The following is a 22,725-nucleotide window of genomic DNA, read 5'->3' as shown; positions in this document are numbered from 1 at the left end:
TAAATGAGGAGGTAGACAAATTAGTCACTACAAGCAATGCCAAGGAAATGCATCGCTATGAAAGGATTAATCACGAGGAAACCCGAGAGTAAAGCTGGGGATGTTAACTGTGGGCAGAGGGAAACATACGGGAGTCTAAAAGCCAAGAACTGGGAGGAGCTTGGTGCCTTTAGCCAACTGAGGATGGAAATAGAAGCATCCCGAAGGAGCAGCCAATGAAAAGTGACAGAGCTAGGCAGAAGCTCTATTATCTGTTCCTGTCTGTGCAACAGTATCTTCTGAAAGACACCAGCAAAAATTAATGAAGAAAGAAAATGATTAGTCACTGATGATTCTCTATCTGAACTCTTTGTTTAACTAGCCAGATATTGTAATGGCCCCTTTAATATGAAATAAATAATGCCGGGGTGGGGAGGATAGTCCTCCCGGTACCAGCTCCCCACCCACTATTGTCTAATGACAGGGTCATCGGGACTCTTGTCGAGTGTGCTTGGAGCACTCCCGTGAGAACCTGTGCACGGCACATTCAGTACAACTTGATAATTCAGTAGTATCGGCCTGAACTCAGAATAAACCCAGTCTTAGTTTTAGAGTTAAGTGTACACTTAACTCTAAAGAAGAAGAAAACACAAGTTTCTGAAGTAAGCTCATTATTGTTAAAGTCAGTTCAAACTTGTTGAGTGAACACAGTGATGAAGAGGTGCCACTTAGCCGTTTTCATCAAGAATGGAGGTATTCTTTCCTTTGTCAACGAGGAGAAAAATAACATCATAAATCACAAATATGTTTAGAAGGCCCAGGCTTGATAAGAATCTCTGCTGTCTATTCTCAAGTGTTTTTAAATATAGAGACTTTGGTAATTTTCCTTTCCTAGTGACTGATGACAGCATTTCTTGATTTATCTTCATCACTTTGTCTCCACAGTAATTCAAAGGGATTTTTTTTTCTGTGAAAATATTAGTCTTCTAAGGATGGGAAATCCATTTGACATTTAGAGATCAACTCTGAATTCTGAGTATGGTTTCATAAAACTTTCAACATCTGCATATGAAAAAAGTAATTCCAACATATTTAGTTCCATTAAACACAAGAGGTGAGATAACCGGGTTCCTGTCAGCCACACCAAACCTAGAAAGTCTGGGAGGAAAATGATACAGATACCTTCTCCCACGTGGTCTTGGGGACTGGGAGTAAATAGGACTAAGAAATCATCTTCCTTAATTTTGATTTTAACAGCATAATAAAATTATACATGCAGCTTTGTTGTTTGTATTTAGATAGGTTTATATTAATGTAATAACCATAGAAAATTACTCTTTAATGCTTCCAAATTCCTTCAGCCTTGGTTATCTGTGTATTTAAGGCAAAATCAGAATGTGGCTGCCCCTTACATGTTTCAGTACTATCGTTTGCATCTATTTACTTCTTATTTATTTTTGTATCTATTTACTTTTAATCAGTTAATGGAACATAGCCAGATATCAGGGTCGGTGGGAGGAAGAGCAGAATTTGAGCATCTTTGCGTGGTCACTGCTGCAAAAGAGTCACATGGCAATCGTCACTTGCCTTGGGTCTGTTTCCTCGGATGTACTCGTCATACTCCATTACCGCTCAGACCTACCACGAAGATCAAATAACTCAATATGTAAGAAGTGCAGTATAGACTGCACATCAATGTTAATCATTATATGCTAAACTACACCTTACGATCAAAATCATGTCAATCTCTGAACATTAGATCAGTTTAGGTTCATTAATGAGGCTCCGGAAGTGTCATCTCATGGCAGTTTTGTTGGACCGAGATGTCTAGATCTTTCAGTTATTAGCACGAAACTAAGCATGAACCAACTTGCCCTAAACATTCAGTTTTGGCTGGTGGTAAAAGAGTGTGCAGGGGCGCCTGGGTGGCACAGCGGTTGGGCGTCTGCCTTCGGCTCAGGGCATGATCCCGGCGTTCTGGGATCGAGCCCCACATCAGGCTCTTCCGCTATGAGCCTGCTTCTTCTCTCCCACTCCCCCTGCTTGTGTTCCCTCTCTTGCTGGCTGTCTCTATCTCTGTCAAATAAATAAATAAAATCTTTAAAAAAAAAAAAAAGAGTGTGCAAACGTAGTGGTCTGGTGCCTTGATAATGAAAGTGCAGTCCATAGACCACACAGCACCGGCCCCACCTGAGATCTCGTTAGAACTATCGATGCCCAGCCTCCACCCAAACCTACTGAGTTGGAATCTGCTTCGTAGCAAGACCTTTAAGTGATTCGCATGCACATGCGAGACCTAGAAGTTCTGTGGTTGAGGGGCGTGTGCCGTCGCAGAGCCCTCCTGGGAAGTTAATGATCAAGACTGCAGTCTGTGGCTCCGAAACTTCCATTATTGACTACTTGTGTGACCTTAGGCTTGTTACTGAAATTCTGGAATCTCCTTTTCTTCCTTGTAGTATCTACCTCATGAGATTAAATGAAACTTTCAAGACTAAATGGGTCAATACTGACCAAACACTCAGAACAGTGCTATTCAGTACTTACTAGTTATCAGAACAAGCCCTCAGTAAATGCACAGATGAGACCATTGACATATTATGTGGCGTCTAAAAGTCACTTGTTAAGGGGCGCCTGGGTGGCGCAGTTGTTAAGCGTCTGCCTTCAGCTCAGGGGGTGATCCCAGCATTCTGGGATCCAGCCCCACATCAGGCTTCTCTGCTAGGAGCCTGCTTCTTCCTCTCCCACTCCCCCTGCTTGTGTTCCCTCTCTCTCTGGCTGTCTCTGTCAAATAAATAAATAAAATCTTAAAAAAAAAAAAAGTCACTTGTTAAGTAATCAGAGCAACTACAAATGTAAAACCTCACAAGATAATTAATAAAATGATTAATTAATTGTCTCATTCCCCCATGGGTAACTAATCAGATCCATTACTTTGAGCTGCACTTACCACTGTGCATACTATGAAAATCAGTTAAATCTCTACAGCTAGAACTTTCTGTCCTTTATCATCTCCCCCTAATGCCCGGTCAGGGATGTTTCCTTCCTTCTTATGGCTGACTTTAATACCTTAATAGCTAGTACTGAGAATTATCCACTCAAGTCAGGCTCATTCTTTTTCATACAGGCAATGCATCCTTTCAACATGTGTTTGATGTAATGCTTAAAAAAGAAGGTTCTATCTTATGCTAAGCCTAAAGACAGTGAAAATTCCAATACATATTAAATACCTGCTATAAGCCACCTACATGAACCCATCAGCTATTCAGAACAGAGACCTTAATATTTCAAAAACTGTGTAAGCATATGCAAGATTCTTAACATGCATTATCACATTGAAACATATAATTACACTGGGAACTAATGCTTTATTTTCCTCATACAGATGAAGGACCTGAAATTCAAAGAAGTAATTGTTTCAGGACCCAAGTCCTCTGTTTTGAGTTTAAAGCTATAGTAGGCCTAATGTATTATTGGAACATCTCTCTCTGTTGTCTTATTTAAGACAGCCTGTGGAGGAACAAAATTTCCTTGAATAAGCTTGACCTCAGTTCCAAGGAGAGGAGAGGAGAGTATAGTCTCTTCAATGTGGGCTTGGTAATAACGCACCTAAGGAAGAAATACTAACATTCCTGTCTGAATTACAATTCTCAGTAGTGGTTTACTAGTTTATATAAGTCATATGATGACAATCTTAGAAACTATTAATTAACAATTTTACATATATGTGTGTCAACATACACATAATTGGTCAGAAACAAAACACCCGATTGGGATAATTTATAGTTTTAGATGTTGTGTTGTTTTTCATCTGTAATTAAACTACAATCAAAATTTTATGTCAGAAAAATATTCACAAGAATGGTAGGTAATTTCGTAGGAACGTAAGATCCCGGATATCATTCATAATACTATGACATTATTGAAGGTTCTGTCTTATGCTATTAATATTACCATCTTCTGTTGTTTTCATGTGGCATTTGAACTTTTTATAGTGGTTGATACTTCTGTTATCATAATATATTTGGGTATTCTCTCCTATGAATAGATTTAGATTTTTAGCATGTCACTTTTAGTTCTAGTAATTCAAGGCTTTTTACTGGTATTAATTTAATTTTCCAGTTCTCACAAAAATCATTATTAGACTTCATATGATATTTACCATAAATAGCACTACCAAAAGCGAAATTATAATGCTGCTATATATAATTGTATTTTTTTGTTGTTGTAACTTTCTTTTGATTGTAACATTCTCTGAGAGAGAATATAAAATGACAAGCTAAGGTGAGGACTAAGTGGATCTACATTCTCCCACCTCCAGTGGATTTTCCAAGGTCAATGTTCATCTTTTATTCATTCTTTAAAAATAAAAAATACCAGGGGCACCTGGGTGGCTCAGTTGATTGGGTGACCAACTCTTGCTTTCGGCTCAGGTCACGATCTCAGGGTCATGAGATCAAGCCCTGCATCAGGCTCCACTCTCACTAGGGAGTCCGCTTGAGATTCTCTCTCCCTCTGCCCCCCCCACTTGTGCTCTGCCCCCCCCGCTTATGCTCTCTCTCTTTCTCTAAAATAAGCAAAAATAAATCTTTAAAAAATAAAATAATAAAAATAAAGCATATTTTCCTTTTCTTAGAAAGAAAATTGGCGAATTCCACACTATTTCCTGCAATAAACTCATCACCTCAAAGTATATAGCAGGACAAATATTTAAATACAAAATAAATTTTAACTTTCCTTTGTTTTATTTACTCTCAGTTTTGCCTTCAGAACATACCCTCTTCAACTATTAATATACAGGTGCCACCTAGTGGCAAAGGAAAAAATTTTAGATGTGAACTAACAATCATGGAGCTCCTTTTGTGTTTACAGATGCATTTGGGGGGGACGCATATATATTAATACATAGAAAACGAATATTTTAAAGATGTTGGAAAAAAGCACCATATTAAGATATTTGTATCATTTATTTGAATGTGTTACCAAATATCTTGGTATCTAATAATAGTAAAATAGGTTTTTTTGACCCATGAAACTAAGCCATAAATATAAACTATCAGAGTTTGCAAAGAAAGAAGGAAAACAAACCCACAAGACTCTTGGATTTCCGTGGGTTATTATTTTTATACATATAATTTTATACTGATAATAGAAGTTTAGCTAAAGGTATTACTGCAATAAATCTACTTTGAATTCCTTTCGACATTTATACCACTAATTAATATCAGCAATCTAGACTGACAGTATTTGTTTTGATTGTAATATCAATAACAGAAAAGACAACAAATTTGGAATTGATCTTTATGCTGAAATTTTAAATCCAAATTGTTGAAGTAAATAATGCTTAATACCTTAATCCTGAGAAATAAAATTAAGAATATGTGTCCATTGGCCTAGTTTTATTTATTTTATATATATACTTTTTAATTTTAAGTTTTTGTTTTAATTTCAGTTAGCTAACAATACAGAGTTATGTTATTTTGGCCTAGTTTTAAACGAAGGACTTCTGATAGTCAACTACCTCCTGGGACTCGAGCATCATTTAATTTATTAATGATCACAGACACTAATTAGAACAAAACTTATTAGGGAAAGAGATAAACCTGCTTATTTGTTTGTCTGGCATCCAGAGGATAATTAATATTTTTATTACTGTCCCATTTCCAGCTCTTTCCAGCTGCTTAACCACTTGTATTGGGAATATTCGTCAGTGCTAAGGATTGGCCCTGCCTTAGCCTGAGAAGCCTTTTCCACATTTGCAACTTTCTTAGTAATGCATTCATCAGTTGCTTTGTGCCCCTCCAGAAAGAGCAGGTACTCCTGCTTTGTACTTCCTTCACACTCACTTCGTTGATGATTCCATTACCCTCTTAAAATTCTAGTTAGTTTTCAGTAGTTCTCTTCTGCCTAGAAAACTCCCCCAGGGCAAAGAACCGATTTCCTATTTTCAGTGCGGACTCTTGATATAAGAAGCCCCCAATAAATGTTTTTAATACTATGAAAAAATAAAACGGAATCTATGAAATGATCTCTGATGATTAGGTAGGTCCCATAAGGAAGCATAGTGACTTATTCATGATGTGTGTACTAAAACCATTTTCAGCAGGAAGCCAGGAGAACATCTCTTGAACCCTAAACTCTATGTCATACAATGGGCAGGTCCTTGTGGACAGACAGATCCTTATGGGAACTGAACACAAAGTCCTTTAATGTCACAAGGAAGCTTGTGGCTCTAGCTTGTTAGGCTACAGAGTCATGAATAGGAACCACCTTGATAATTTTCACAGCAACGATTTTCCTCTTAAAGGGCACCTGAAAATACATTTGAAGTTTATCATAATTCTGCAGGTTGAAGCACCTGGTTTGGAAATTTAAACACTTGTTTTACGGGGGCACCTGGGTGGCTCAGTCAGTTAAGTATCTGCATTCTGCTCAGGTCATGATCCCGGGGTCCTAAGATCCAGCCCCACATCAGGCTCCCTGCTGAGCTTCTCCCTCTCCTTCCCGCTCATGCTGTCTCTCGCTATCTTGGTCTCTCTCTCTCTCTCTCTTTCTCAAATAAATAAATAAAATATTTAAACACACACACACACACACACACTTATTTGATGCCACGTTTAAAGTAGCGTTGGCCAGTCCTTATCCTGTTGCAAGACCGCGGGCCCATTTAGTCTAGCAGTGAGCAGGCAGAAGCCGAGGGCTCCTGAATGGCCCTGCAGTCACGGGTGCAAAGCTACCAGATGACTGAACTTGGAAGCCCTGCACTGTTTCCTTGGATCATTGCTCTACTCCATGAAATGGAAGGGAGGATGAGGAAATTTCCAATTCAGTTCACATTATTCAAGGAGATACCTCTGAGTGAACATACAAAGTCAAACTTCAGCAGTCATACCGCATATTGTAATCCTGTCCTGAAAAAATGCTGAGTCTCGGTAATTGATGTTCAATGGTTCTGTGATAAATTATTTATGGGATGAGACGTTTTAAAAGGCAGACAAGAAGCAGAGTGCCAAACCGTGCTAGAATATTCACATCATTAGCTCAGTCTCCTGGCCCCTTTCCCCTTCCTTCTAAGGTGAAAGTAGAAAGCACATTCTGATTGCAGAATTCTTAATTCTCTAAATGTGGAATCAGCTGTCACTAATGGAAGTGGGTGGAAATGGAAAACTGTCAGCGGCAGGCAGGGTAAGAACCCGAGGGCTGTCACTGGTAGGGGAAAATATAAAATACCGTCTAAAAAATAAAAGCCGTAGCCAATATCAGGAGATCAGTTGAAAGCGTTGGGTCTAATGAAGAGTCCAAGTTTAAAAGCTGAGAAAGCATCAGGAATTAGAGGAGGCAAGAATTGAATAGGAAATGTAGATGAAACTTCATGGAAAATAAGGGCTTAGCCAGGAATAATACTATGTAAAGGGTCACACCCTCTGCCACTCATTACCATCAGACCCAGTCCTAAGTATGGCAACTGACAGGGGATTTAAACTTTGGTGTACTTTAAAATTCTTTTTCCTAAATAGCATCCATCGGTCAATGTCATATTTGTGTTTTCTCTAGCTTTAACACCCTACCTTAAACCTCACTACTCCTTTACTTGAAGACAATTTTTTCTTTATAAATCAGCTATTACATTCTGCACTTATCGGGAGAGAGTGGACAATGAATAATGCCCAGTGAATATATTAGCATGGATTAGTCTGTCCAGTGTAGCAAAGCTGTTGACTTAGAGGAAAAGAGGGTCTGTGGAACAGAGCAGGGATAAGATTTGAGGAGGATTATACATGTTGATGCATTGCTGATAGAGGCTGGAAAGAGAAAGCTGATTGGTCTAGATTACCTACACCTGACAGATTCACAAGGATTTTACTAAAATCTTGAGGTCAAGTGTGTTTTAGAAAGCAAAATTTTTCAGCATTTAGATTCATTATTATTAGCCATTTTTGTACAAAAACTATAGGACACTAAAGTTTAGACTCATAACAGCTACTTTGCAAGCAGAAGATAATCAGTACTCACTAAATTGAACATATATTAGATATGTTACACATGGGCTGTCAGGTCATTTAAATCATTTCACTAGGCAATGATCAAACATTGAGTTTACTTATCCAGGTAGATTAATTTAAAATTCATGTTAATACACTTAAGAATTTCTTTTTAACTAAGCTCCACACCCAGCATGGAGCCCAATGCAAGGTTTGAACACCTAACTATAAGATTGAGACCTGAGCTGAGATCAAGAGTCAGATGCTTAACTGCCTGAGCCACCCAGGCTCCCCAAGAATTTTTCTATTCCATTATCAAATATGCTACATATTCTTAAGATGATATTTATATGCATGTATAACTATATATACAAATACATAAATACACATTTATAATTCTATATGACAAAATAGTTCCCTTTGGTGTGCCATTACTGATTGATTACCTATAAAGATGCTTAGGCTAGTAATCATCTAAAAAAGGATAAGAATAATTTATGTTTGCCTTTGCCTTACAAATGTTAATCATACCTTCCACAGTAGATTAGCTTAATAAAGGGATATTCGCGTGTGGGGGAGAGTGATACATTCAATAAACTATACTTAAAACAGAGGGTAGGCCCAGTTTGGGAGACCATTCATTCATTCACTCACCCATTGTGTTTTGTACTTCCTAAATGTCAGGGACTACTGTTCGCAGTGCTATAGATATATCTAAGGGTTATATTCAAAATATTTAACCACCAGTTGGTACTATGGGTATCAATTAATCAGAAAAGACACTGACCAAATGGCACTCTAGAAATGATCACACATAAAAAATAGTCTCTGCCTCCAAAGGGCTTAACTTTTCTTGGGGGAAGATGGGTGAGTTAATAGGCAGTCACCAAACACAACAGATCTAATGAGGGTAAACACAGGACAATAAAACTTCAAATAATCCATGAGTTGTCTTTTCCTATTTATACTCGTACCTCCTCCATAAGTCTAGACACATTGAAAATTGATAACCCGAAGGAATCCAATCAACCAAAAATTGTTATCTGCAGAACATGATTTAATGTAAAATCATTTTTAGGGACTTTTTAAGAGAGTTAACTTTTGAGGTTGGCAGTTTTTCTTTAAAAAAAAAAACCAGGATATACATTTTTCATAGCTGCTAAATCATCCATTTAAACCTACCGTAAAGATCTGTTGCTTTCTTTTAAGTTCCCATATTTGTTACATAGCACAGCAAGATTAGTGCATGGATCAAATTTCATGTTAAATATACTTTCAGAAATTGCTGTGATTGAAAGCCATCAGAAATTGAAGCAAAAAAATTAGCCCATTTCTGTCTGAATCAACCAACTACACTACCTCCTGTCCTACTAGCTATGATTTGGAATCTAGTCAGAATGCTCAGAAACCAAGGAGTTTAAGGAAAATTGATTTTTTTTTGTTAATTCCTTAGTTTGTTGGACTCTTAAACATTTTCAGGGTACTAATGAAATTACTGATTATTTTTAAATTGAGGAATTTCCCCCAAATGCAAATTTTACCCCTGCAGTCAAATATCAGGATATCTATTTTCTAAAAATATTACCAGATATGGAGGAAAAAAATTAGAAGTCAAGCCCCAATGCATAAACAAAATCTATATGCAGTTTTAATGGTACTTAGGAATAAAATTAAATTATGCAAAAACACACATACTAGGCACACGACTTAATATGTGTTTCCTAGGTGGCCCACCTCATTCACTGCAATGCATGTTTTTCTTATATATGTCATTAGGTATTAATCTGCATGTGTGGTGCATTGCAGATGTTGCTTTGACTCCTAATATCCTCTAGGTGGCGATCTCTTCAAAGAAGCGATGCCAGCCCTGCCACCTGAGAGAATTGAGCTAGCATCAGCGCACAATGTTTACACCTTACTTACTATTTTAATGTCCACAGGAGGAAAAAAAATACAATTTGGGAGACATTATGATTTTAAATTCTATATCCAAAATAGAACAAAATTGAAGAGATGGACATTATCTATTTTAAAATTTTAAATATATGTTTGAGAAAAGATGTTTTAAAAACATTTGAATTAAGCTTTTTCTTTATTAAGAGGTGACTGAAACATTTCACTGAAATTTTAACTTTGGAACCGTCTTTAACTCCTTTTCTAAAGTCCTGACATTATTATTGAATGTGATGCTTCATTGATCTCTTTAGATTGGTAATTGGTTTTTTCCACACTGCCCACAATTGCTTTTTTGTGGATATTCCACTGATAAATAAGGAAAAGTGCATAAGTAGGGCTAAGCCCACTTACATTTGAGACCCTTTCATAATATATGGAAAAGAAAAAGAGGCAATAACACAGAAAAAGAGAGTTCTTTGATGTAGTTAAATGGTATAGAGTAAAAAGTATTCTAAAATTCAGAATGATAAGACCTTTTCTTTTTCTTCCCACCTTCTTAATCTAATATACATCTTCTGGGAAGTTCATCTATTCACACTTGGCGTTCGTATATATGGACTTTGCTTTCCTCTGCTTTGGAACTTCAAATTTTGCTTTAGATTTGTTTGTGTTTAAAATTTTCAAAGCTCCACCTAAGACTTCAACCTTCCAGAGATGTGGGGCTTGCAATGATGAAGCAGGACTCTAGTGTCTCTCTCCTAAATGATGTCACAGAGTAATTTGGAGGAACCAATAATCCATCTAAAAAATATAGATATAGATAGACATATCTAAATCTGTAGACTTAAAGTACCAATTAATATTTATGTAGCTATTTGCAAGGCAATTTCACATTTTTTTATATACTTTGAAACTTTTAACAAACTCAGGTAGTCAGAAAGTAAGAATGACCACCATCCCCGTTTTACAGATAAACCTCAAAGAAATTAGGGTCTGTGGTCAGGGTTAAAAATTGGCGACTGAAAAAGCCAGGACTCCAAGCCTTTCATTTTTCCTTTATAAGCTCAATAGGTTTTGGCTCCATCCAGCTCTTTACAAAAAGACTCAAATCCTGCCCCTCCTGCCTTCCCTGGGCCTCCACCTGCCCCCACAGTGTACTGCTGTATTCAGCAAGCGGAGCTGTTTCAGATTTGAAGTGGTTCATCAGTCACCGCTGGGAGAGGATTTATTGAACCGCCTTATGAGAACCTTCCACCTGTCTGATTGGTGCCCTGAGCAGAGGCCACAAGCAATAAAGGTAAGCAGAGTTCAGTGCACTCTCACTAGAACTTCTGCCAGCACTCCATTTGGATCTTTGACAGGGTAATTTCCATCTCTCACCATCTTCTCCTTGGCCACAGCTCAAAATGCAACACCCATCATCCTTCGCTGTCTATCCATCCATCCTCCCCATCCACCCCTAGGGTCCCACTGAGGTCTCCTCTCTCTAGTCCTCTCCTCATTGCCCTTCCTCTGTGATCTTCCTCTGTTACCTCTGGAAACCTCCAGTTAGAGCCATAAATTGTAGGGCCCAGTGCAAAATGTAAACATAGGGCCCCTTCGGTGAGAAAGCAGGAGAGAAAGCATGTTCCTTTCTTCCGTGGTCTCTTTTTAAACCAGTCACGGTGTTTTTTAAAAAAATTATCACATATCATGCTCCCTCGTGTGACGTACAAGTACAGACCCTCCCAAGAGCCCAGGCCCTGCCCCACCACTTTCGGTGTGGGGCTTGCCTTCCTGACCCCCTAGTCATCCCCAAGCCCCTACTTAGTCCCTCAGTGGGGGCAGCAGCTGTCCCTGAGCAGTGGGGTACAGCAGGGTGGGGGGAGCAGGTGGCTGAGGCTTTGTCCAGGGAGGCAGGGAGGCCATGGGGAGGCAGGACAGCAGGTGAGCCAAGACTCGAACAAGGTGAGCTAGGCTCGAACACATTCTCTGTCGTCCCATCAGATTCCATTGAGAAAGCAGATTCAAAGACTGATAAGAATTTCAAGGCAAAGTCCACAGAGTATGAAACCCCAAGAGCAGAGTCCCCTTCTGAGTGCAAGGCTCTGTTTGAGGGCACTGGGAGCACAGTCTGGAAGCCTGCCTGGCCCACCAGGGTAAACAGCTTCCCCAGCACCTCAGCCTTTCCACTGAGGGGGCCTTCTGTCTTTCTGAAATCGGTGCTTCTCCGAGGCACTTGCCTTCCCTTGAAGCCGCCTGAGCACGCACTGCTTATTCTCTCATGTTCATGGGAATGAGGGGGTAGGAGGCGTAATTCCTGCTCTACGTACCGCCACCTTATATAGTCTTTAGCCTAACATGAGTGAGGTGCCATCATGACCACAATGGAAGCCCTTCTACCCTTCTCCTCCTCTCGTCTACCAGGCACCTAAACACTATCCAGCTTTCAGTGATCACTTTATTGCCTCCAGAGCCCAGTCTTCCTCTCCCCTCAGAAACCCTGGCATCCCCCCTAGCTCTGTTGGAAAATCCTACCATAACAGCCATTTCACGGGCCCCACTGGCCTTCACGTCCACCTTGTCAATTCTGCTGTCATACCTCAGTCTTGCCGCGATTGGGAGCCGTAAGACCAGTGAAATCTTAAGTTCTAACTCGCTGTTCTTTGGTAACTTTCTTTTCTTATTTTGTTCTCTGACCCCTTGCTCTCATAAAGAGAAGCACAACTTTTTAGGAAAAAGGAACGATTCTTTGGATGGAGTAGAAATAAGGTTTTAATTTGGCTTGAGGGCTTTAAATTGTCCCATACCAAATTGTCTCATGTTTCACATTTCACAACTTTTGTAGCTGATGTCATGCGGCTTTCATAGTGTTATGACATTTCCAACTGTTTATACACATACACACGGACGCACAGATACACACACACACAATTTCCATTCTAGAAATGTGAGAAAAGAAAATACACTTTCTTCTCTGCTCTCCATCCTGCCAGCTCTCCATGGAGGCTCACTATACATTTTTCTTTGATTTCACTGAGACTCTCAGACCCTCCAACACTCATTTTTCTTTCACTCTGCCAAATCCTTTCTGGCTACATTTTAATCAGTAATATGTCAAATTTCATGATCTATCCCTTGACCTGCTTTCTTAAAAATATCCTCAAATCCTTTGTTTTTCCACTGAATCAGCCCAGAAAACCAGGAACTTGGGGTCACTAGCAATGATTAAAAATAGTACTAAGCATTGCAAGCTTCCTATGTTTCATCTTGGTTTTATCTCATTGAATCTTCACAATGATCTTATGAGATGAATATAAATATCTCCCATTTACAAAGAAGGAAATGGAGGATCGTTGAGGCTCAGTAACTTGTTCATGTTATTTCTGGAGTTAGAATGTGTGGTTCCCAAACCTGAGTATGTGAAACTATCCAGAGATCTTGTTCAAGAAGCTTTCTGGGTTCCACCCTAGAGATTCCGATTTGGGAGTTTGCAAGTAGTCTAAGAATGCACATACTTAACAAGCTTCCCAGGTAACTCTGTGAGTCTCAGCTGAGGGCCCATAATTGTCCTTTCAGCAGGTTTTTATCTGAATCTCCCCTGGAAGAGGAGAGACCATCTGGAGGAAGAAGGCAGCTTGGGAAGCCCTCGCTCTTCCTTTTGGGCCCCGACTGCCCTGTTACTGTTGCCCTCTTGCAAGCAAAGTGAGATTGGTGAGAACTGTGTCTGAAACCAAATTGACTTTTAAACATAAATCATACAAGGAGTCATATAAAATATCAGCTTTGTCAGTCAATTATATGAAAAATAGTCTCATTTAAGTTATTAACTCAACTTGAAAGCACAGCATTAGTAGTTAGCAAGTCTAATGGTTTTCCTCTTCTTATTGATTCCTTTTCTTTTAACTGATCTTGACCATTGTGACTTTTAAGAAAATGCTTCAACAGTATCTATAAACTGTTACAATATTTCTACTTCTGACCATGAGAAAGTAAAGCACAGGGGGACATGTACTGACTTCTTTGTATAATTATTCACACAGGGATTACAAGGCAGAAGAACAACATTATAAATCTTGTTAACATGAGATGTTACAAAAACGTCTTATAATGAAACGTATGATTTTTAAATGCATGAAGAGCAGAAACAGCCAGTATTTTTGTTTGTTTGTTTAGTAACCTGTGATTTTTCTGGCTTGTTAATTATCCCTATGTTGTAAACAGTATTGCCTTTGAAAGTCTGGGATTCTACATGCATTATACGATGTTTCACCTTCCCAGAATTCCTATGCTCGCACGTTAACCTGATTTAACTGCATTCATAGTATTCAGAGTATCTGAAGAACCCCTAAATGTTATATTCCATTTTTTTCCCCTTCTGTCAGTGGCTGCTTTATTAGATGCAGACAGCTGGGATAGCATATGTTTCTTTAAAAGAAACCTTTAAAATTTAAAATTTGAAGAACACACTTTTTAAATCCACCAAAAAAGTAGGGTGAGTTTTTCTTCATGTGAGATTTATGAGACTTCTTAAGAAATTTCAACACCGACATGTCAGGAGCCTTCCTCTCCCCTTGAAGGCACAACTTAATAGGAATTAAGCCCAGAGATGTTTTCATTAATTTTTGGTGCAGTTTCATATAAATCATTTAAATTAATGGCATTATATGCCTTCATTTCTAAATCAAAGTTGATGATGCCTGCCCTGTTACCTTAGAGTATATATTTTGAGACCAAATGAAGTAATGAAAGTAAAAGCATATCAATAAAGGTGAGAGGCAAGCGAGGGGAGAAAGCGTGCTTATTGGTCATTCATTTTGTGTCAGGCATGAGGCCAAGCATATCACATACCTTGTTTTCATTTGAACTTCACGGTCTTTTCCGTAGAGTGGACATATTATTCCATATTTTAAGGACAGGATAGTAAGGCTTTAAGAAATTAAGTAATTTGCTGAAGGCCAAAGAGTAAGTCGAGGAGCCTCGATTAGCACACTGCCTTGGTTCCATCTTCCACAAGTATCCAGAATGCAGCCACTTCTCCCCACCCCCACTATTATTACCCTGGCATGAACTACCCCCACAGTGCTTGCCTAGACCACTGCAAAAGCTTCCCTCTTATTCTATTTTTGCCTTTGTCTCCCTACAATCTGTTCTTAACACATAAGAGGGAGCCTTTTAAAATTGGTCAGATCACTCACACCTCTGTTCAGAACCCTCAAATAACTTCCTAACTCATTCAGAATAAATGCCAAAGTCCTGAATGAGTCATAAACCCCTATGCATTATCTGGAATCCTATCTCCTATTATTTCTTTGGCTTTGATCTCTTAGGACCATGTCCCTCGCCAGCTGCACGCAGCCACACTGCCCAGCAGCACATGGCCCCGCACTTCCTGCGCCTCACAGGGTTCCCCAAAGCGCTGTGGTCAGTGCTCCTTCTTGGGGTTTTGCATGGCACTGTTCTCTCCCACAAAAATTCGCTCTCCCGAGCTGCCCACTTGTGTCTCCTCCTCATCTTTTTCAAATATTTGTTCAAATGTCCCCTTGTTAATGAAGCTTTACCTTAATTGCCTCATTCCCAACCCCCACCCTGGAGCTTCCTGTCCCTTGCCTCATCTTCTCCTTGCAACATACCACCATCTGCCACAGGGGGCAAAACAGCCTTTCCCATCCCTCCACGAATAGATCAACATCCTGAAGGTACGTGCTCTTTGGTGTTTTCACTGTAGTATCCCACCTGGGAGGGTCCTGAATTCTTGTAATTGCTCTTGGATGAAGGATCTCTCCCTCACCAAGGTAAGTACCTTCCCCCGGAGAGTCTCTACTCAGGGACTAGTGGATGACAGTATGAAGGACCGGACCCCTTGCCACAGTCTGGGGCAATGCGGAAGGGCCATCGAGCTCGAGAGCTCTCAGGAGACAGGCTGAAGGCTTTCGCGGAGTCACATATTTACAACTTAGCTTGTCCCTCTGCCCAGTGCTGCTGCTTTCACTTTTTTCAAAATGTTGTTCCTGAGAGCACAGCACAATAAACATCCTGCAAGCAAATCCCTGTCTCAGACTTTGTGTCCTTGGGAACACAATCTAGGCCCCAGCACCGACAAAAATCACGCCATATGGTAGGTGCATGAATAAATAGCATTTCAGTAAATAGGTGAATGGATGAACGAATGAATGAACAAATGAATGAACGAATAAACTAAGATAATGGTTAAGAATCTGTATTCTGTATTCTGGAGTCAGAAAGATCTGCATTGGAATCCCCACTCTGCCTCTTAATTCCTGTTGCTTAGAATTACTTACTTAACAATTAATTTTCCTCATCCATGAAAGAGATTATAATAGTACCTTTCTCAGAAACTTTTTTGTTAGGATTAGATGAGAGAAAGTATATAAAGCTCACATCCTATTACATGGAGCATTTGAGTTCTTAATAGATGCTGTAAAAATAATTATTACTGTTACTATCTGCAAGAAATGTGTTAACTTCCTATGTCTAGAGTTAGTTCTTTCTATAGTTTGATTCAAATCTATTACCAAGTGAGAATAAGAAGGACATAAGCAGAGACACTTTTCTTCATCATCCCAAGGGAAATATATTTGAGAGTGAAGGTGAGAAATATGAAAATAGTCATGGTGGACACAGGTTAAACAGATTAAACAAAACTATAGTCACAGTTTCTTGACCAGAAAAATAAAGGAATATACCAGTACGTATTCTAATTCTGTTGAGTGGTTAAATGGGCAATTAGTCTGGTCTCTGTTTCTAGACTGCACTTAGTCAAGCCATTCAAAGCCGTCTGTCATCTAAATGATTCTAACACACATATGAAGGAATATTTCAAGATCTCTCGCTAAAGTTTGTTCCAGTGTTTAATCCCTTGGTACCAACGGGTTCTCCTTCAAATAACTTTTAATCTGTTTTAAAAATTTTAATCTATTGCATCCGGTTTTGGCTACTATATGAATGCAGGACCACTGATCTCAGTCTTTTGAGCCTCAAATACAGTACTTTAATTAATCAATGAGTTATTTACTGAGCCTCATGCCAAATCCTGGGCTGGGCTTCATGACAAGGTCTAATTCATGTTCCTCCTTGCTGTTTCTGACCTCTTTGGAGGCCCGGAGTCCCTTTCATCTTTTCTAATTGTCTTATTTTCATTTCTGTAGATCTTCTTTGAATGAGCTCCAATTTCTCTACAACTCTCATAAATACTTCAGGAAAGGCTTGATTATTGCCAAATATGGGAGAAAGATTACTACTCATGATAAGCTTGTCATACTCCTATTAATATACTCCAGCATAATGTTAGCTTTTTAAATAATTGCTTGAGGCTGCTGAATCATCCGGTTTGTGTTGTGTGATGAGTTTTAAGCCATTTCCCCTCAGTACTTGCACACAAAGTCTTTCTTAAATCAGTTGAATTTGTTTTTTGTTCCTCACTGTACTACCTTTCACTTACCCTTTTAAATGCAGTCCTAGTTTCTTAAAGTTGTTTTTATTCTACATATTCAAGTTAAATTCTCATTTTTTTTCAAAAACCGGCAATTCTTACTATACTCTTCCTAGTTGAGTTCAATTCAACCTACTATTTGGCACCTATTATGTGCCAGGCATTGTGCTAGATAGGTATTATGGCCATAAAATGGTGAAACACAGGCCTTATCAAGAAGTTCTCAACATAGAGATGACAGAAAATTCCAGGTGCCGAAATAGGAAAATGCATGCATTCAGAGGGAGGTCCCTCGGTGTTTTGCTTGTGGAGGTAATGCTAACTTGAACTGTAATGATTAAATGGGAATTAAGTAATGAAGAAGATAGGAGCCCAGCATTCCAGGAAAAGCATACCTACTATACAATTAAAAGTTTAGAGATTTAAAATAGTAAATGTATGTGAGGATTACAAATAGCTTCTCATCACTAGTACAAAATACAAGCTGAGGAATGGTGAGAAATTTAATAAACATCATTTCAACCCTAGGAACGAATAAAATATTATATAGTCTTTGTCCGTCTAATGGTTAATCGCCGTAAACACTGATCCTTTTTATTTGCAGAGGCATTGCTTATGAATTTGCCTACATGCTAAAATTTACCTGTAACCCCAAAATCAATATTCAGGTGCTTTTGTGGCTATTGACAAACATGTGCAGAGTGGCGAAAAAGTTAAGTCAACCAACCTGCACATTCCTAGCTAAGGTCAAACAAGATGACTCCTTTGCTTTCTCATCTCAGCTCTCATGCTCTAAGCAAGTATCCTTTTTGAGGCCTACTTAGTGCCATGCATTTTTGTATTTTGTGTTTTGGTGATTTTACTGCTTAAAAATGGGCCCTGATATTTACAGCAGCTTTACCAACAGTAGCCAAACTACGGAAAGAGCCCAAATGTCCATCAATTGAAGAAGGGATAAAGAAGATGTGGTATATATAAACAATGAACTACTACTCAGCCATCAAAAAGAAATCTTGCCACTGGCAAGGACATGGATGGAGCTAAAGTGTATGAGGCTACGAGAAATAGAGAAAGACAAATACCATAAGATTTCGTTCATATATGGAATTTAAGATACAAAACAGATGAACATATTGGAAGGAAAAAAAAAGAGAGAAATGGAAACAAACCATAAGAGACTCTTAACAAATCATGAGAGAACAAACTGAGGGGTGCTGGAGGGAGGTGGATGGGGGATGGGCTAGATGGGGGATGGGTATTAAGGAGAGCACTTGTGATGAGCACTGGGTATTACATGTAAGTGATGAATCACGAATTTCTGCACCTGAAGTCAATTTTACCATATATGTTAACTAACTAAAATTTAAATTAAAACTTGAAAAGATAAAATGCGTCCAAAGAGTAGTCCATATTGTTCTCTAGTGTTCCTAAGTGCAAGAAGGGTGTGCTGTGCTTTATGGAGAAGATATGGATGTTAGATAAGCTTCCCAATTAATAAGGTTAAACTAGCAAAGAGTGGGCTCCATCTCCAAGCAAAATCATTGCAGTGCCTAAACTTCTGAATCTTCTCAATAGGAAGGGTAGCTTCTGCCCTCTCATGTCATGCTTTCAGTTCATTGTCAGTATTGTCAAGCCATGCTTAACTTTGAGCTTTGCCACCCATGAAGTCCTGGAGTGAAAAGTACGTGCAGTGAACCTGTGCCAACCACATATCATTCTCCCAAAGTGGGCATGGACTGCATTTGCAGACATTCGATGAGTCCTTATTGATCATGCGCGTAATGGCGACGTTGATGATGAAAAGCACGAGCAAATGTTGCACATTCACCTTCCACGGAGCAGCTGCCCCCAGGCGGGGAAGAACACGTGCTTTGAGGGCATATTCAAAACTATGAAATCAATCTGATGCTTAGCCAACTGCTGCTTCACCCATGCTCTGTAGTAGGATCAGTTGCCAAGAACACAGCCTCTGTCCACATGAAGTTTACGATCTAGTGAGGTTTTCAGGGTACGACAACTGTTTACTATAATGTATATTAAAGAGACATAAGGAAAAGGGATTAAAATGTTACGGGGTTTTAATGGTGATCAAGAGCATACCTGGTAGTGGGGAAAAGAATATCTAAAACAAGCTTTGAGCTAACCTTGGAAGAACATGTCCCAAGGCAGGAGTGTATGAGCATTCAAGGAAGACAGCAGCCAACTTACTTTGGAGTAGAGACTCCATCAAGGTAGGAGACAGGAACTATTACAAGAAAAGCAAGGCTGCGCTCAAAGGCACTGGAGGTTTTTGAGCAGGGGAATTATACGAGGAGCACTGCGCTTTAGGAAGTTTTATCTTCTGGCAGTGAGCTGGAGCAGACACAGGAACAGTTCGATGGTTCTGGATGCAGTTCCTGAGAGGATTTTGAGGCCCACGGGGAGGCAGCGGCAGGAGAAGTGGAAAGGGGGCAGACATGGCAAGTTCTGCAGAGCCTGCGTACATAGGAAGCGGAACCTCACAGACTTAGCTGTGCTGGCAGAACGCATGAGTCATTCGTGGTCATAGGAAACTCAGAAGCAACTAACTGCATTCCATTCTATAAAGTTGAGTTTAAAAGTATCAACAGATATCTAAGTGAAAATGTGCAAGTGGGTGGCTGGCACACTGGGTATGGGTCATGAGAGTAATTGGAACAGGATTGTTTGAAAGACATTGGCTTAAAAAACAATCTTAAGTCCTGTAAAGTGAAAAGCCTTTCATTATAAAGTGAAAACAATAAAAATATAGGTTATAAATGTAGAAATTTATACATAAAAATACATAGCATATAAACATGTATTTACATGTGCTGTTTCACTGAAGTCTTGGTGTCATTCTGTGGGTCAGTTGTTATAGGGTGAAAAAAAGGGGAGAGAACTCTTTTATTTAGAAATCAGAAAGGAGGGGCACCTGGGTGGCTCAGTCAGTTAAGCGTCTGCCTTCGGCTGAGGTCATGATCCCAGGGTCCTGGGATCCAGTCCCCCATCATCCAGTCGGGCTCCCGACTCAGCTGGGAGCCTGCTTCTCCCTCTCCCACTCCCCCTGCTTGTGTTCCCTCTCTAGCTGTCTCTCTCTGTCAAATAAATAAATAAAATCTTAAAAAAAAAAAAAAGAAAGAAAAGAAAAGAAATCAGGAAGGAAAAACTATGAAAAAATACCCCCCCCCACACACAAAAAGGAATAAAGGAAGAAAACGAGGCTGGAGGGTGGTGGAAAGGGCTCTTAAATTTCAAAGGCTCTTTTCTTGCTTTGCCTAAATCCAGGTGCCTATTATTTATTTCTTATCTAGATTGTTAGACCAGGATTCTCTCTGGTTTTCTGGCCTTTCTTTCCGTTCATCATGCTCCATCATCTGCTAGAGCGATCATGAAAATGTCAGCTATAATGTTTTGCTCCTTTCCTTAAACACTTCCAGTGGCCCCTCCTTTCTCATCACAACATGAAAGCCCCCTGAGGCCTCATTCCCACCACCCTTGGCTCCAAGCTCACTCTAGGGCACCTGGCATTTTTCAGACCCTGCAGTGTGCATTCAGATCTGTGGAACTTTTCTGATGTTATTTCTGCCAACAAGCCTCCCGAAGACTCCTAGCAAAATTTTATTTAGCTTACAAGTTCCAGATCAGACACTTCTCTGATTTCCATATCCCAAGCAAATGTTCAGTCCAGTGTTGCCCAAGTAGCCAGCCCAGACTGATGTTGGATTAATAATTTCAGCTAACTCTCTGTGCTCATGGGAGCCTGCCAGGACTGATTCCTTGGAAGGTATTATATAAAATTAAGCAACCAAACATGGAATAACTCTAGGTTAGTTGGTTGGTTTGCTTTTAGCAAAAATATTAGGACACTTGTAAAATGAAGCCCTATCTATGTTAATATCGGAGTAAATTTAATTGAAACCTGCCTTGGGTGTGTATGGAACCTACCAAATCATAGCTAGGATTTTTTTTTTTTTGCATTCTGTACCACCTAGATCAGCTCAGACATGAAGTATGTCATGAAGAACAGCAGCTTCAACAAATATTTGCTGCAAACAAGGGTCTGCTTTAATGTATGTCTATTGTGAAAAAGATGATAAAGTATGGTCTTTCAATCAGCCCTTCTTTATAACATATACACAACCAGATTGTAAACATTGTCCATAAGGTTATATTTGAATTTAAATAACAACTATAGGGATACAAATTTATAAAATAATAACAGTGTTTAGTTTGATTCCTTTGGGGCATGACACAATACGCAGTTTCAGAAGCACAAATTGAACTTTTAATTATTACTCAGTGCGATCTTAAAGCCAGTTGGCTGTCTATCAATTGAGTTCTCTAAACCGATGAAAGGGCTTACTTACTGAAGATACAACACAGGCAAGAAAAACTTTGAGAGCTTCAAGCCATTAAAATTACATTTCACTTTTATCCTTTTATTTTTTTTAAGATTTTATTTATTTATTTGATAGGGAGAGAGAGAAAGAGAGAGAGAGAGAGAGAACACGAGGTGGGAAGGGAAAAAGGGAGAAGGGGAAGCAGGCTCCCTGCTGAGCAAGGAGCCAGATGCTGAGTAGATCCCAGGACCCCAGGATCAGGAGCTGACCAAAGTCAGGGGCTTAACTGACTGAGCCACCCAGGTGTCCCTCACTTTTGTCCTTTAAAAAATTTCTATGAGATCCAGCATCTACCATCCTATGGCAGAGTCAACATGACTTTCCAGGCTTTCCCACCAAGCAAGTTTTATGCTCTGGGCAAATTATAATGCAAATATGTATTAAAAATAGTTGAATTACTGAGGACAAGTTGTACCTTGTACTTTCCAAGAATTTTTCCAAGATAGTTTTTTTGTTGTTACAGAACGCGACAAAATTAAATAAATTTGATGGTTTGAGGGAATAAACTTTCCAAAAAGCAAGGTAATTAAAATATCGCGGAGTCCTGAAGAAATTTTGATAGATGCATTACTTCTGCATTAGAAAAATTCACTTCACATCTTAATGGAAATTCTACTTCATCTTTCCTTCAGACCCTCTCACCCTCCGCTTTGTGTAAAAGTGTTTCCAGTCAACCCAATCATAACTATGGCTTTTGTCTCATACTGTCTATCCACCTCAATTCTTTCCTCACTTCTGTTATGTAGATAAGCAACTCCAGTTATCCATTTGCCACTGAAAGAACCCATTCTGCACTGACTCATCCCACCTTACTCCTTTTCTCCTCGATGCATGAAGGGTAAAGGACATAAAAATAAATACATAAATCTCACTTCTCCCCAAACTGTTTGGAGCCCCTTTCCTTTATCACCTTTATCACCTTTATCTATCTTACAAATAGATACTTACTTTGTTCTGCCATGGCTTTATTTTTTCTCTAACGCCAAACCAGAAGTTACGGCATGGTCAACTCTCTTTACTTCATACTACTACTTTTAAG

The 22,725-nt window shown here is 39.3% G+C and overlaps 1 protein-coding gene across 1 annotated transcript in view; it reads left to right on the top strand.

The window, feature by feature from the left end:
• Positions 1-22,725, top strand: part of CCER1 (coiled-coil glutamate rich protein 1) — a 44,967-nt gene that overhangs the window by 877 nt on the left and 21,365 nt on the right.

Source organism: Ailuropoda melanoleuca, chromosome 15 (assembly GCF_002007445.2).
Source record: "Ailuropoda melanoleuca isolate Jingjing chromosome 15, ASM200744v2, whole genome shotgun sequence".
NCBI classification, from domain to species: domain Eukaryota; kingdom Metazoa; phylum Chordata; class Mammalia; order Carnivora; family Ursidae; genus Ailuropoda; species Ailuropoda melanoleuca.
The sequence above is the reverse complement of the archived record's forward strand: the minus strand, read 5'-3'. Positions and strand labels throughout refer to the sequence as shown.